Source organism: Lucilia sericata, unplaced genomic scaffold (genome assembly GCF_015586225.1).
Source record: "Lucilia sericata isolate MDLA Ls3-8-SP2 unplaced genomic scaffold, ASM1558622v1 Contig000245F_arrow, whole genome shotgun sequence".
In the NCBI taxonomy this organism is placed as follows: Eukaryota; Metazoa; Arthropoda; class Insecta; order Diptera; family Calliphoridae; genus Lucilia; species Lucilia sericata.
In genome coordinates, this window is record NW_023994271.1 from 28339 (window position 1) to 34340 (window position 6002).

Consider the following 6002-nt stretch of genomic DNA (forward strand, 5'->3'; position numbering starts at 1 on the left):
TAGATCGGAGAAATATCAGTAAACACAAAGAGAAATTTATTCAGTTTGAACCGAAATTAAGAAATTACGAAAATATTTACATTCGCACATTTACCTCAATAGTGTGATAAGTCAAAAAACATATTAAACTTGAAATAAATATTCTGCAAAGTTTTAAGTTTTTTTTTAGAATTCATATTTTGAACCATTATTAAATAAAAAGGTGATATACCTTGTTTTCTTTATTTATTTAGAAAAAGCGAAATAAATGTAAAATGTATCCATCCATTAATTTCTTCATTCATATTTTGTTTTTCCTATTTAACGCGTTCGCGTGCGTTTTTTGTCTGTTAATAATATTACACTGTTATTTAAGAAAAATTATTTTATCATGATGGCATTATGTTACCAAGCGTAACCTAATAGAATATTTAAAAAATTTTAATGTACATTCATACATACATACATTTATGAATGTATATGTATATATATGTACATTAGGGTGAGTCGAAAAGTGGCTTTTCCTTCGGATCAACTTCTAATAGTGAAATTATGTTGTAGTTTAATGTTAAAAGGAAGACTGTAAAACATTATTCAATTATTTTGAGTAAGAGCATCGCCGCCAAAGTTTGTAAATGCGATTTTATTGGAGAATATATCACTTTTTAGAGTTTTCTAAAAAAATGAGGCATTAATTATTAATTTTACAAAAAAAATATTATGTTCACCTTTATAACCCCCCGTACCTACGATTTTGCTATAAAAGGTGCAACAATTAATACTTAATGTCTCATTTTTTGAAAAACTCCAAAAAGTGCCATTTTCTTTAAAAATCAAAATTTTAAGTTTTTATATATATTTTTTTAATATGGATATACGTAAGTATAATTGACTCGCTGAATTAAAAGATAAAAAGATATTTTTATGATTATTTTAAATTAAAAGGATGTTTCCCATAGTCACTGATTGGACAAAATTTTATAAAACAATATTCTTTGCTTACATGGGAATTTTTCATTAAGCATTAAAATTTCATTACCATTTATAGAAAAAATTGTAATGAAAAATATTGTAAGTACCATTTAATGAAAATTATATTTTTTTCATTATAACTTTTTTTGATATTGGTAATGAATTTGATAATGAATTTTCAAAAACGAATTTAATTAGTATTTATAATTGTCGAAAAATATATTAAGGAAAATTTTTCGAAGATTCGAGATTTGAAAGCTTTTAAAACCAGTTCCCGTAGCCCAAATTGGCTGAAATTTTGCAGTCATAAGTACATCTGATGACAATACAATAATATGTTCGAATATTCGAAATTAAGTTCGAAAATTCGAAGTTATTTTCGAAATTGTTTTTATGTTTTTAAATTAATCTCTGGGTCATAAAACCTAAAAAAAAATTTCGAAAATTCGAACGAAAAATGTTTAAAGCTGTTAAAATAAGTTTTTCTAGTCTGAATGTGCTGAAATTTGCCATACATGATTTCACCTAATGACAATACTTTATAATGTTCGGATATTCGAAATTCGAACTAATGTTCGAACATTTTTAAAATCCATTGAATAATGGTAATGAAAATTTATTTTTAAATAATTACTAATGAAATCGTTTCATTAAAAACCATTACCATTAGACAAAATAATGCTAATGGAAAAAAAAAATAATTATAATTTTTTTCAATTTAATGCTAATGAAATCGTCAATTAATTAATCGATATAATTAACTACTCCCATGTATGATTCTTTGAAATGATATAAATATTTTATTTTTATTTTTTATACATTTTGTTTCCTATAGGAAACAAAATTCAGAATCATATAAAAGAAAAAATCTATCCTTAATTTTTTTTAATTGTTATATTATGTGGTCTCATTCGTTTTCTAGCCATCCTTAAAATTTTAGAATGGGATTCCTACCAGTTTTCGAGATATGCAAAAATGTCAATGTATCTTTACTAAAATGTAGGAAATTTATATAATTTAACAAAATTTTAATTTTTATAAATTTTTATAAATGATATAATAAAATAAAAAAGATTTTTAATATTTTGAGCCCTTTTTGTAGATGTACATGGAGATTTTGGTCATATATCGGAAACCCAATCGGATAAATGGAACCCCTGTCTGAAATCAATTGAAAAGTTCAAAATTACGTACATAATAGAACTTTTTTGATTTCTTCAAAAATTATGCCGTTAAAATTATATTTTCTGAGTCATCATTTCAACCAAATCTTATTTTCTAGACTCTAGAGACAATGTGTAAAATATTAATATCGAATCACAAATTATAAAGTTATAGATTTGACCGAAATGTTATGATATTATAATTTAATGGCACAATTTTTAAGGGAATCAAAAGAAGGCGTATTGTTTACACTCTTTAATCTATTCCCGGGTTCCCGTTATCCGATTGGGCTAAAATTTTATACTAACATTTTTAGATACTAATTAGCAAAATGAGACCCATCTAAGCACAATTCATATTTTTGGGCGCCTCTAATATATATTTATATGAAAATTCACAGGACTAGTTCAGATTTTATTAGAATTCTTCCAATACTACTAGTTAGTTAGTAGTTTTTCTATACAAATCAAAAAACATGTTTGAAGAACAAATAAAATGTTAAAGTCTTTAATACTTTTTCAAATAATATATATATATATATATTTTTTTTGATTTTAAAGAACATACATACTATTAAACTGCCCTAATGTAGATACATATGTACATGTACATATCTTGCAAACAGGGGAAGAAAGTCTAGATTTGAACTTAGTTCAAAAACATTTCTGTACGATAAATAAAACCACGAAACATTTACAAATTACCAAAAAAAATTAATAATCTTTGGAAAGAAACATTCAACCAAGCATGGCCAATGAGTTTCCGTTGTGTTGTTATTGTGAACCTGTTAACTTTGCACTCTCTTTATTTGGTTATCAGAAAAGAATAAATATCAGAGTTGTGAATAAGTTATAACTGATATTTTTTAAATTTTCTGAAAAAATCAGGTAAAAATTAATTAATTTATGTCTAAATTAAAAAAGAATTCTATAGCTAACAATATACTTTTCTGTAATTAAACAGGAAAAACTTACATTGAAAAGAAATGATTTCAAAAGCTAATAAAACTTCTTTTAACTACTTGTTCACCTGCATTTTAACTCATTATTTTAACACGATGATGTCATATGAGACAAGTACTTAAAGGGATTAAAAGATCCTTTTTGAAGGCCTAGTAAAAATTGTTCAAAGAAGTTCAGATAGCTATTTCTTCATTGTTTCCAATTTTTTTTTTAAATTAGTTTTTATTTTTTTTTTCAAAAAACTCCCTTTTTTGCTCAAAAGAAGCTTAGACAATTTCTTTTACGGGCTTTATAGTCCTATAATGGGATGCGAGTGGGATATCTATCAAAAAAATTATTTTTTAACTTAAGAATAAGATTTTTTAAAATATTTGGCACTTAATTTCCTTCTATTTTTTCAAAATGGACGTTTTTGTCGTATTTTTTTACTCTAAAGAAAGCTTACACCATTTGCTTTACGAGCTTTATAGTTACAAAGTAGGATGTAAGGGGCTTATGTAAAAAAATAATATTTTAACTCAATAACATTGCTTCTTGAGTTCAAATATTTCTTTATAGATATCCCACTCGCATCCCGCTAAGTATCCACAAAGCTCTTAAAGGAAATGGTCAAAGCTTTCATTTGAGCAAAAAAAAAAAAAAAAAGAAAAAAAAACAACAAAAACGTCCATTTAAAAAAATGTGATATATCGAAAAAATCTTATTTTAAGTTAAAAAAGATTGTTTTTTAAAGATATCCCACTCGCATCCCATTATGGAACTATAAAGACCTAAAAGTTAATTGTCTAAGCTTTCGTTTGAGCAAAAAATAAAATAATGGGGTTTTTTGACAAAAAAATTAAAAAAAGATTTTTTTAAATTTTAAAAAATTTAAATTTTTTTTTGGAAACATTGAAGAAATAGATATCTGAACGGCAATAGCCTCTAAGTACGGCAGTTCTTGACCTATAGCGCTTTGTCTGGCCTACTATTCAATAGTTCTAACCTTGTATTGGTGCAAATTTCCTCAAAATCGGAAGACATTTCTTCGTAAATAACATTTTTGAAATTTGGAATTTTCTTTGAATTTTTTTTAATTTTCAATATTTTTGAACTAGTACAATAATTGATGATAGCACCTTTTAAAGACCATATAAAAGACAATGTTTCATATCATTCCTTTACGTAAAATATAAAAAAATTGGAAAAACCTTAAAAGAGACTTTGGCCCAGTCCCCAAATTTGACATTTTAAGATGCGGTATTTTAGACTGAAAAAAAGTTTAATTTTCGGTAGGTACATCAGTACCTTATTTTTTTTTTCATTCCAACGGTGCCACCCTAATGTTCCTAAATGGTTAAGATACGATTAAAAACCTATTTTTTGATATATTATCTCTAACATATTTTTTTCTAAACATAAATTATAGTATATGAAAGGGGTCCGAAGTATCTGTCTTTTGATATACATAATACACTATGTCTACATTCTGTTCATAAAATCCAAAAATTATCCAGAAAACAAATAATAAAGGGTTAAATAGTTATTTTTCGAAAAGTTTCAGGAATCTTGTTATTTTGACAATTTGTACTGAGACCTGATTTTCAATCGAGCTTCTCCAAAAAACTAAGTTCTTTTAAATACATAACATGTTTTTACGTTTTTTAATTTACATGTTTTTTTCAACTTATTGTTATCATAGTACGCAAACGTAAATATTACAGAAGACGCAAAAACACTTTTCTTGTTTTTAATTTTTTTTCTTCCTTGATTTCTTATTTTTCAATGCTATAACCACTATAGTGGTGTACGATATTAAATTTTAAAATTTGAAATTTTGTATCTGGCAATTTAATTTTTTTATGAAATTTATACATACCTACCTAAATTAATGCTGGAAATTTATATAAATTTGGAAGAAAACGCGTTAAAAATTTGACATTTTATGAAATTATATCAGGAATATATTTTTAAGTAAACTCATACAACTAATAATGTATAGTCGGGCATGGCCGACCATATGATACCCTACACAAGTGAGTATAGACAGCGGAGTCGAATAAGTCGGATGAAATGTTTCTGAAACCCGCAGATATCTTCGGGATCCAAATCATCAATAATTCTGTCAGACAAGCTGTTTCCTTTTTAAAATCAGCAAACTCTGTTCATAAATAACGGAGATATGAGCAAAAATCCCGCGACAACCCCCGAAAATTTCATCTAAAAAATTAAATTTTTGCATGCTTCGATAAAAAAGCTACAACAACATTCTTTATTGAAAAAAACGTATGCTTGGATGTGTTAGATTCATTGCTTTGTGCATTTTTTTGCTTCGTTTAGCGTTCTTGTTGTTGTTTGTTTTGTTATTGCTAAAGTAATTGTAGAGAGGGAAAAGTGAAATAAATTAAATTTTAAAAAATTAATCTTTTTAAACTCACTATGGTGAAGGGTATATGTTTAAGATTCGGCATAGACTTCTAACTTGTTTATATTCATGTGTGCGTAAATTTTGGATGCAAAGACAGCAACAACAACATGAATAACAAACGTACATATGTACATATTTTTAAATGACATACATATAATGGAAATAATTATAATTATTCACCATTATTTTCATTATTTTCCCACAAAAAAATAAGTTGAGAATGAAATGACGGGCAACATTAGTCTACTAACTGTAATTTAATTGCATTTTTTATTTTGTTTTTGGTCAACAATTTGGGGTAATTAAGATTTTTATCTAAAATGGAGATTTACGATCTAATACTAAGTATGATTAGATTAAAAAATACATCCACACAGACATAAAGAAATTTTTTTATGTATGTAGGAGGGCAGGGTATAAAGTTCGTAGACAATATTTATTAAGTTAGGTTTTGCACACTATTGACTGTAGGGTTGAACTTAAGGCTGTTACATTGAATATTTTGTTGATTCTTCTTT